The sequence below is a fragment of the Gavialis gangeticus genome, unplaced genomic scaffold (assembly GCF_001723915.1).
Source record: "Gavialis gangeticus isolate Ggan-Ray unplaced genomic scaffold, GavGan_comp1, whole genome shotgun sequence".
NCBI lineage: Eukaryota > Metazoa > Chordata > Crocodylia > Gavialidae > Gavialis > Gavialis gangeticus.
The window spans coordinates 58,054,061-58,065,551 of NW_017729004.1; the positions used below are offsets into that span (position 1 = coordinate 58,054,061).

General features: G+C 40.1%; 1 protein-coding gene across 1 annotated transcript in view; it reads left to right on the forward strand.

Annotated features, from left to right (window-relative positions):
• The window catches only part of PPP1R9A (protein phosphatase 1 regulatory subunit 9A), a 350,009-nt gene that overhangs the window by 20,676 nt on the left and 317,842 nt on the right, over nucleotides 1-11,491 (forward strand). The window lies entirely within an intron of this gene.

An 11,491-nucleotide genomic window follows, 5' to 3' on the forward strand; every position in this document is an offset into this window, starting at 1 on the left:
GCTTTCTCCTCTGACGCAACCACCAAATTGCCCAGCGTGTCCTGCAGGGGTCCCACATTACCCGGCACCTTCTTCATCCTCCCAATGTATTTGAAAAAGGACTTTTTGTTATCCTTAATCTTGGACGCTAGTCCGAGCTCCATGTCCGCCTTGGCCTTCCTAACAGCTCGCCTACAGGCCCGAGCTGAGTAGGTATACTCCTCTTTGGAGATTTCACCCCCCTTCCACCGGGCGTACGCCGCCTTTTTGGCGAGCAGGCAGTCCCGGACGCCATGGAGAGGGAGACGATGGGTGTGTCACCTGTGCCCCTGCCCTTACCTCAGGGCCGCTCGGGGCTGGTCCCCGTCAGAAAGGAAAAAGAAAAAAACAACAAAAAATTTCAATAGCAGTCTGGGGTAGGGTCCTGACCTGTCCCCCACTCAAGGATATGTTGTTTTACAGACCTTGCCATCCCCTAATGTCATCCAAGGTCCTCTCCCCTGCTGATAACCCCTCCTGATGCTCTGGCACCCTGTCCCATGCTGTATGCCAGCGTTGCACACGCCCAGCGTGGGAAGTACCCTCACCGTGTGCCTCCTGCGGTGCTTCCCTGGTGTCTCCCCCGGTGCCAGCTTTTATCCTGTCCAGGTGGCGTCTGGGGATGGCGTCACCCGCCTGTGCTGGCTCAAGTCGGAAATAAGCGCAACTCACAAACTGTGCAGCTGTTTTGTGCCAGCACAGCTCTTCCGCCTGCTCTCCTTCTGCAACAGGTAAGTTTGCCCTGGTTTCAGGGCTTTTTGTGCAGGGGCAGGCTGTCCCTGTCCCGAGTCCCACCGTGGGAGGGGTCCACCGTCTCCCAGTGGCTGTCTACTTGGGACAGCTTCAAAACCTATTTACTTGTCATGGTGACTGTCTTTGGAAATTACTGCTCATGTTACTCACTGAAATTTAATTGAATCTATATGTTTTGAATGGGTGTTGTTGAACTGGAAAGAAGTGTTTAACAAAGCTGTAGCCTCACTCTTAAAGTTCTTGCCCATCCCCCATGACCATCACAACATTATACAGGAAAGCAGATTTAGCATCATCTTGCTGTATTTAATACTCTTCATCTTCAGCAAAAAGGCCAATGATAGATTAGCATTGGTAATTGACTTGAGGAGACAATTTCAAAATATTCCTTTACATGTTGTAACAAGGTTTATAAATAGACTGTTTTTTAGTTTTTACAAGGACAAGTATGGTAGGAAAAATGTTGAAGTGAGATTTTTTTATGAAAAGGGTGCTACTGATAATTAGGAGACAAATTGACAAAGTTTAGCTTAAAAGGTATAGATAAAGATTTTCTGAAGGACTGGAAGGCATTGCCTCTTCTTTGCCCACTTTGCTTTTCTGAGATGGCAGTTGGTTGCTTTTAAGTCAGGCAGATAAGTTAGCTAAAAAAATCCTGTATTAATTATAGTGGGTTTCTTCCAAGTGTATGAAGTGTGAAAAAACGGTATTGCTAAACTGAATGACTGGTCTTGTCTTCATACTAAAACAGAAACCATAAGGCTTTTCCACCTCTAAAAGCTGTAACCCTTATATTAATAAAAGTTATAATTTAGAGACACTCCCTTACTTAGGAAACTACAAGGGTTGGGAATTGGGAAATGGTCCCTCAGGGTAGTTAGAAAGAGACCAGGGGTCTGCAGAGGTTGCCTGCTGCTCCACAGTAAAGTTCATTGTTTAGTTCTCATTCATCATGCCTGTATTTTTTCGAATTCAGTGGTTGCTACAACCCTGAAATGACTGTCTTCTTCAACCATTTTGAATACATATGTCTTTATATGCCATATATTGAGCTTTGGTCAGTAATATCTGATCAATGCTGGAAAAATGGCCTATTGATGATGGTGGATGTCTGTAAAAGGCGCAGTTCAATGGAGTAAAACTACAGCTAAAATGCTGCTTTAATATTTTTCTGATGCAACATATATATTTAATAAAAGATTAAATTTCACCCTTGGGCTAGGGATAGCAATTGCACATAAACTGGTATAAGCAATTGAAGGCTGGTTCAAATCTGTAACACAACAGAAGTTCAGTGCACGTAAGCTGCTTTCAAAATGGCCAAAACTGGTTTAAGATAAACCTGGATGGACGTAGTATCAGACTTAAGTGATTTAAGTTCAATCAGTTTATTGAACTTGTGTCCCAGATCCCTTCAAGGTTCAAGTTAATTCATAGTCCCCCAGCACCCCAGGGTACTGTGCAGCTCCCCTGCAAATCCCCTTCCTCCATGAGGTTGGTGTGGGCTAGTCTTGACCCAAGATGTCTGCTGCAGCTGACCAGGTTGCTGTGCTTTAGCAGAACCCTGGCTTTTGGTCTGGACCACTGCAGGCATGTGGCTGCATTTCCTGAATCGCAAATGAATGTGTGTTCGTTTACTTATCGGTTCAGTCTATTCAGTTTAAGACTAATCTGCGAAGATTGATCGATTCAGCCTTAGACTTCTTGACTTTCTCTACTTAGCCTACTTGTACAGTTGGGATGATGCTTATGTGTAATCATCTACAATCCGAAACAAAGATAGATCTAATTTTAAAGCTTCTGGCTATTAATAGGTTTCCTGTTTTGGAAATCTAGACAAACTGGTATTTCATGTTGTTAATATTATCAAAATAGCTATCTGAAAGAGGTGTTTGAAGTTTTTTTGTATGTGTTAAGTTTATACTACAGCATAGGAATTTGACCTGAATTTATAAACAACATTTCAGCAATGTGAAAATAGAATTTTCAAGGTCCTCCTATCTAAAGTAAAAATTGTCCATGCAATATGAGTGACCAATTGAGAGATGCAATTTAAAACAATTTATGAATTTGTTGGTTGCATATATTGTGGAGGCAAAAGGCTTGTACCTTTTAAATCGAGGTAAGGAAGGCCTAAACACCTATTCCTATCATTTGACTTCTTTCTTTAGCAGCCATAACTCTTATTTTAATATTAGAAACTAAAATATCAATTTGAGGCTGCATATTAAAAGGCCCAAATTAAATTCTGTTTAAATACATTCACATTATACAGCTTCACTGTAATGTTAAAATCATTCACTTTATTAAATGTGACCAATTATTAATACGTTTATTTAATCAGTTTACTTATTTATTGATTTAGGGTAAAAATGGGTCTGGTAAAAGATGTATGTTTGATGTATGTTCATGGTTTCTTTTACTTTTTGGGGGGGGGTGAGGTGGGGGAAGAAGATTGTCGGTGTTACTTTTTTAATCCTGAGGAGCTCCTATTGTTAATCTGTACCATTGAAGCTCTTGTATCACATTTACTAATTTAGGAAAGCTGAGTTGAACCTCAAGCATTGTATGAAAAATCACTCTGGATCTGGTCAGAGGTCAATGGCAGAGCCACATGGGACATTTCTTTTGCTGTTTCTTGATAGAATTTTCCACCCTGCTGATCTTTGGAGCAGATCAGGCTGTGAGTGTATATATATGTGTGTGTGTATACACACACACTTGTACTGACCATTGGCCCAACACTGTATAAGATTTTATAAAATGTAACAGAGTTTACATTTTAATGCTGCATGTCTAGTATTTAGGAATTAAAGTAGGTGTTCACTTTATTCTTTGGACAGTGCATTAATAACACTAATGCCCCTGCTACCCGTTACATATATTATGCAATTAACTGATAAGTTGCACAATAGATTTGGACCAGCCAGATGTGCAAATGACTGTCCAGCTTTAAAAAAGGTCAACCAGCTATATATAAAGTTAGTGTTTGAAAATAACACCCCTATGGCTGGTTTCTATTCAGCTTCAATTGAATGTGTAGCAGGGCCCTGGAAGTCACTGAAGAGATTGTTTAAATATGCAACTATATTTTTTCCCCCTTATATTTACCCTTGTTTGACTTCACTTCTTGACCTTATCTGACTTATGTGTTGTGCATTGTGCTTTTCAAAAAATGCTGTCACTGACTGCCTTCCACTGCAGTCTTTCCCCTGTATTGATTCTGGGCCTCTGCCAGCCTCTAACTGTTTTCATTGATGATCCAGCATAACATTCTAAATTTTATACTTATTGTTTTATCTTCCAGTATTACTTACTTGGCATTTGATTTGTTTTTAAATGAAGCCTTTTTATTTTTTTAATATGTCTGTTATTACTATATATCCTGAATGTGTTCCACTTGAGAGAGGACAGAATTTTTTACCATCAAATGTAAGATATTTCTGCTGAGTAAGTATCATTGTGTCTTTTGAGGAAAGTACTCATAGACTGAATGATGTTCTAAACATTTAATTCATTTGTGACTGATTTTTATACAGTTTTCAGAAAATGAGGATAATCAAATGATAAAGCATAATTTAACTACTTTGCTATATTTTTCAATGAGATTTTTATTTGGCATTATACATCTTCCCCCCTCTCTTTTCTTTTAATGTCATGTGATATCTTTGATTATATGAAGTCAGCAGCCAAAGTCCCGAAGATACTGTAGTGCATGCTTAAAATAAGTTATACAGTATAACCTCATAAATCTGGATATCAGAAAACTGGAATTCTTGAAAATCCGGCACTTTTTAAAAATACATTACACTGGGGACTTGACGCATCCGGTCCTGGAGCAACCGAGGGGGAAGCTTGCACATGGCGGCTGCTGCTGCCATCTACCATGCCATGTCACTGCTCTGCGTGCCACTGCTGCTCCAGGACCAGCTGCCACTCTGGTTTTAAAAATCTGGAATTCTCAAATTTCCGGCAGGTGCTCAGTCCTAAGCATGCGAGATTTATGAGGTTATACGGTATAAAAACATTCTGCCAGAAATGTTTAGCAGTATTGTCCAAGTAAGGCTATCAGTAACAATTCAGTTATACATTCGACTTGCACTAGGGTTTGATAGGTTTTTTTTTTTTTTTTTGGTTAATTGCTGCTGTTCTGCCATCTCTTCTTCAACTAGAAGAAACAGTTATTTTAAATACTACATAATTTGTTTTTGTAATTCTTATTGCTTAATTTCAGAGCTGATAGGTTAATTTATTTTGTGAGAATTCATTAAATTTGATAATAATGAACATTTGAAAGTTCACATGGCAAAGACTGAACTCTCTAGACTTTTGAATAGAAGACTATTTAATTTCTTTTTAATGTTTTACTGTCGTATACCCCTGGGCATATGTTCACTTTGTATAATTGATAGTGGTTATTCCCAAAACACCATTTGGCTTTGTATATTAAGTATGTTATTCTGTGAATGCTTTTTCTGTAAATTCTTTTTGTTTATCAGGTTTCTTTGTTGCAATCGTCAGCCAAAATGTATAGTTCATTCTCTTTGTAAGAAATATTCCTTTATGTTCTTACAAAGAAATAAAACTGCTTATCAACTTAATTTACAGAAAAAAATCTTGCTTCTGAGGAGTAAGTAGTGATGATTGATGTATATATTTTTATTATTAATGTTCTCTGCTTCCATTCAGTTAGGGCTAAACTTCATCTCTTCCTTATACCAGGATTTTGTGCCCTTCTTAACAATATGGTAATGACTCTAACATTTCACCTCAAGTAATGTGAAAAACTGTTAACTAATTACATTTCCTTGGGAATCTAGGTAAAGTATTTTCTCACTTCTTTAAGGTGCCTTCATTGGTGGATATACGTTCAACATTTAATGCCAAGACCAGGACAAAGCTAAGAACTCTGCAGAGTATTCAGGGAGCAATTAGTTTTGTCTTTTTATAGATCTCAGGATATCAGTGCAGCTCCTTATGCCTGAGCCTCTTTGTGATATGGTTATTTATACCTCCATCTTGTTTAGGGTGTCTCATATTCTCAGTCTATAAACTTAAGTATTGATAGTTACCTGTATTCCTAGAATTTTTAGATAGGAGGATGTTAAACACTACACAAGTCCTAATTTATTACAAGTTTTTTGTAGAGTTTTATTAATCCTAGCAAATAACAACAATAATTCTCTCCAGACCTTCCATCAATATGTAAGGAAACTCCAAATTGTACTAGTAATCCAAATGTATGTGTTTTAGATGGTCAGACTGCCTCATGCTTTCTGGGTGAGTGAAAGAAACTGCTCCAATAGCACATATCATATTTTGTTTTTAAAATGCATTGATAAACAGTTTTAGCAAAAGAACACTTTTGAAATGTGTATGTTTCAGGAGTCTTTGCACTGTATATTTTTGCTGGATTTCTTTGTTATTTCCCTCTCCATATCTCTGTCAGTTTCTTCTCTCCTTTTGATTTCCTTTCTCTTTTGCAGTAAGGGTTCAGCTTTTCTATTGTGCAAGAGAGCAAAATTCAATCACATAATTTTTTCTGTTGCAGCCTTCCTTAGATTGGCATGTTCTGTTGTCTGCTCTTGATAAGGCTGACACACACAAGGAAGGATTGCTTGTTGGGCCACAGTGTACAGATGACCATAATCTGGCAAACTGTGTTTTAGACATCTGCTGCTGATCCAATTTTGAACTGGGTGGCATTAAATGAGCATGACATTTCATGGCTAGGAGCCCTGAGAGTTTAATAAAGACATTTGGTCAGAGGGTTCCTTTCCTGCTTAATGATCAGAAAAAATAAAACTGTTCATGAGAGAGAAGCTTTAAGATTAGTTCAAGAACAATTCATTATTTCATAACAAATATAATGTTCCTGAGGTGGTGAAGAGATCTGGTATTCTGCCTGCAAGAGGACCAGCAATGCAAGATGAATAGGCCAGGTGGAAGTAGAACCTTTCATTTCAGCAACATGCATTAGGCTTGAGTACTGTGTATTTTTCTTCAATGTAAGACATTTATCTTTTGTTTTGTTTTTAAACAAGGAAGATAGTGTATTCATGAAATACAAGATCAAATCCTGTTTATCCTAGGTCATTTAGTACCCCTAATCACTCATTCTCAGCAACCTGCTAAGTAATAGTAGTCTTTTAATGACTAACATTGCTTTATTTTACCCTGTGCACCTTGTCCCACTGCCTAAAAAAATCCATCTGCACTACCAGGAGGAATAGCAAGGCCTAAGAACAGATGGTCAGAAAGTCCGAGGGTTGCTCATTACTTCCTTTTCCTGCTTTCAGTGTAGTCCAAAGTTGCAGCCAGCAGTAAATTTGCTTGGGTAAAGGGGTGTTTAACTCTCCTCCCTGGCCCACAGACCCCTGCCTCGGGTGGGGTGGGGGGCAGTCCATGCCTTCTTCCCTCTCCCCACAACCCTTCTCTGCTGGAGCAGACAGCACAGCCTAGCTCATGGCTGGAAAGCATGCTTGGGTGCTGGGGGACTGTGATTTAATTTGAACAAGGAAGGGGTCTGGGACAGAAGTTTCATAAGCCGGTTTAACCAAAATCAGTTAAGCCAGATAATACATTCAACCAGGCTTATCTTAAACCAGTTTTAGCCATTTTGAAACTGGTTTATGTGCATTGAACGTCTGTTCCGTTGCATGTTTAAACCAGTTTCTGATGACTTAAACCGACTTATGTGTAACTTCTCTCCCTAGCCCAAGACCGTATTAAGTCTTAGACCTGGTTTAGGTATCTGATACAAATATCAGATATGAGGCAAGATATGCAAAAGGATTTAAGTCCTAAGCAGAACTTGAGCAAAGTTTAGGTGCTAAATTCCAGATTTTTGGTCTAAAATATCCCTGCCCATTGAGCACCTCTCTCTCAAGGTACCTGTACTCATTAGGCACCTTTCCGTCTGACTTAAATGTTCCTTAGGTTCCTAGACAGTTATGCCCCTGTGCATGCCCAGAACTGTGCCACTCTGAGCAGCTGGGCATCCATCTACCCCCTAAAGTGTAACCAAGGCTTAGAAGCTAGTCAGAGGCTGGCACTCAGGTCTGCTGGGAGAATCCAATCCAGTAGATAAGCTGATAGTGTGCCTTAACACACTGACAGGATTTGGTCTCTCAGTAAATTAAGTTGTGGTTGATTTATTTTAAAGTTGTGACTGCAGAAGAGGAGGTGGCTGTTGTAGTGATGTATGGTTTTTAGATACTAGTGGTCAAACTGTCACCCAGAAAGTGAGACGTCCCATTTTAATGTCCTTCTCTGTCGCATTTAACCACGTCTCCCAGAAGAGCACCAAGTGTGGAGAGCTCTAGCCCCTCACTCTCAGTGCCTACTTCTGTTGAAGCTGGATCGCCATGCAAAAAGGAATACAAGATTCCTGGGTTTAGAGACAGCATGACAAAGATTCTGATTTTTGTGTCTAGTTCTTAAGGGACTGGTCTGGATGAGGAAGTGCTGGACTCCAGTCTCATCTCACCTTCTAAGACTCTCATGTGTTTTATAACAACCAGCCATTGGATAAAAGACAACTGCTGGAATAAAATATATATAATTCCAGCAATTGTCTTTCATATATATATCTCCCCAGGCTGAGGAAGGACTTGAATCTGGGGCTGTCACTTCCTGAGTGCTCTATTGACTATGCTTTTAAATAAAAGGTAGATGCTGTCACCTCCTCTTTCTTTTCCTCGCGCATGTTTTAAAAGGAGGAAAGTAAGCTCAGCTCCCTTCTTTTACAGAAGTGGAGTAGGTTGCTATGCTGAAATCCTCTAGTGAGCAGTGGAACTTGCCTGAAGCTCTGACCTCTGAAAAAGGGGCCTTGTATTTAGAACTAGCCAGTAGGAGACACTAAGCTGCTGCTTTTCAGCCTGTGGATTTACTTTTTTATCGTCCTTTTTGAGGCTCCCTGCCTTCCCCATACATTCTGGGCACCTTACTCTGGTTTGGGGGAGCTAGGCTCACGTTTAAAAAAAGCACCAGTCCTGGCAATGCATTGCCTTGTCTAAAATTTAGGCATGTACACTCATGAGTGGTGTTCAAAAGAAGAAGTTAAGTTTTCTGGATATCAGTATCTTGACTGGAACACGCTTAAATGTCTGTTGATCAGGATTCGTAGTAGCTGGCAAGCTATGTGGGGAGGATACATAGGCCAGACAATGGGAACTCTGGAAAAGTCTGGAATAAATGTTACCTCTCTTGGAGTTAGGGAGCTGCTTTTTTGTTCCTTGCAGCCATGAATGGGCCATTTATGTTGATGTGAGGAATCACAGTCTGTGAGCTGTGCCTTTAATTGTCTAAAGCTGTGTCCTTATTGAATAATAAAGAGGAAGAGGAGAACCCACCTAACTTTTTCCTAAAATCCTAGTAATTAGGCAACTGACCCAAGGAGTGGAAGACTTCATCCAAGAGGGTTTGAATCTGTTTCCTACTTCTCAGGGCCTCAACTGCAGGTGGTTCTTGAGTAAATTCCCTAACTGCTACACTGTAGAGTAAAATGTAGGTCTATCTATGCTTTGCTGCTACCACTGTGGTACTCCTAGTATACCTAATGGGTTGCATTCCTTGGGAGTCTTAGGTGCAGAGATGCCTGCTTTTTGAATCCCAAAATGCCATAGGCAGGATGTGGGACAGTAATACCCACGTCTCATAAAAATGGCAGACATTCTGAGCATGCACAATAGATAGGTTTTCAAACACTTAGGTCCACTGTTCTCTAGACATAGAGCTTACAAATCTGTGCTGAAATGCCTAGAACTTCTCATGTGCATAAATATTCAGACAGGACTTGGCTGAATTGTACTTTAGAGAAAAGATACATATGTTCTAGTTTAAAAAGTTTTTGGTGCATATAAATCCATTTTTTAATCTGGATTCAGACACCTAAAAGTTAAGTCATTGTGTTACCTAAGTGAGGACTGGATCTAACTCTATAAGCGTCTATAAGCATCAACTATGGAGGATTTTGTTTCTTGCGAGCACCCTCATTATTTCCTGTACTTTTTTCTTACGTAACACTTGTTTTTTGAAAGCAAATCGGATGAGCTTTTATGTTGTGTATATTATTTACAAGCAGCACTTATTGCATGACAAATGGTACCAGTGACTTACAGTAGACTTTTACAAACATAAATATGGAACAAAAACAATATAAAAAAGCACAAATAAATAAAGGTTAGATGAATGAGACAGGCAAGTTTTAATTCTAGTGGTTGTATACTCAGGGCATCCATTCTGCTGGTTGTTGTTAATCATAATCATAAAGGTGCCTCTGGGTCCCAGTCAAGGCCAGTGCCCACTGTGTCTGGCATTTACTTGTCTACACAGTGAACAAAGCAGCAGAGAAAAAGGCAAAAGAAAAAGACTGATGAAGTGACTTTTCAGGTTTGATGGTTGTTCAGCAGCAGAGATGGGACTTGAACCCAGATCTTTTGGTTCCCACTCCACCATCTTTGCTTTTGATCAGGGATTGGCAACATTTTTTTCATTTGGGGGTGAGGGGGCTTGTGTGAGGGGCCTTGTTCAAGGGAGCTTAGGTCACAGCATGGGCTGCTTTCAACTCGGCCTGTGTCACTGGAGCCACAGTTGCACTTCCCTTCCACAGTGGTGCCACTCTCACATCTTTCCACTGTTTGGGCGAAGGCCCCTGCAACCAAAATGCCACAGAAGCCCCTCACAGCTCTGTGGGCCAAATAAGATAGCTCCACTGGTCATAACTGATGCCTGCTTTAACTTACACACTGTCTTTCTAAAAGTCCCTCTAATTTTCCTACAACACTCCATTTTACTGAGGCATAGAGACTAAGCCCAGATTCTCAAAGGCATTTATGCACGTAGCTCCTATTTTATTTTATTTTATTTTATTTTATCTTGCAGGCACATCATGTACTTCCAATGGAAGTTAGATACCTAAATACCTTTTGAAGGTTTGAGCCTAAGCAGGATGCCCCTAATTGTGCAAGAAATCTGTGATAAAGCAGGAACTGATTTTGTTAGACTGAGTGGAGATATGATAAGCAGTCTTCAATTACATCTTCTGTTATTTTTTCTCCCTGATGAATCTGACCTGAATCTCCTTTGTAGCAGTTTAAGCCCATTATTACTTGTCTTATTTAAAATAGATATAGAAATGGTTATTAATCATTCTCTTTGTCTGAACTTTATATGCAATTGAAGACCGCTTATCAAATTTCCACTGTCTTCTCTAACCAAAACAAGACTTTTTTTTCCAACTGTTCCTCACAAGTCATATCTTCTTGACTTCTGATCATCTGTGTTTATGTTTCATAGACATTAGGGCTGGAAGGGACCTCGGAAGATCATCAAGTCCAGCCCTCCGCCTGAGGGGCAGGAAGGCAGCTGGGGTCATAGGATCCCAGCAAGATAAGCATCCAAATTTCTCTTGAAGGTGTTCACCGTAGGTGCTTGAACTACCTCCCATGGCAGGCTATTCCAGACCTTGGGGGCTCGGACAGTAAGGAAATTTTTCCTTATGTCCAGCCTGAAACGGTCTTGCAGTAGTTTGTAACTGTTCGACTTTGTCATCCCTTGGGGCGCTCTGGTGAACAAAAGTTCCCCCAGATACTGGTGGTCACCCTGATAAACTTGTAGGTGGCCATCAGATCACCCCTGAGCCTATGCTTTTCCAGGCTAAAGAGCCCCATAGCTCTCAGCCTGTCATCACAAGGTCTGTTTTCCTGACCTCTGATCA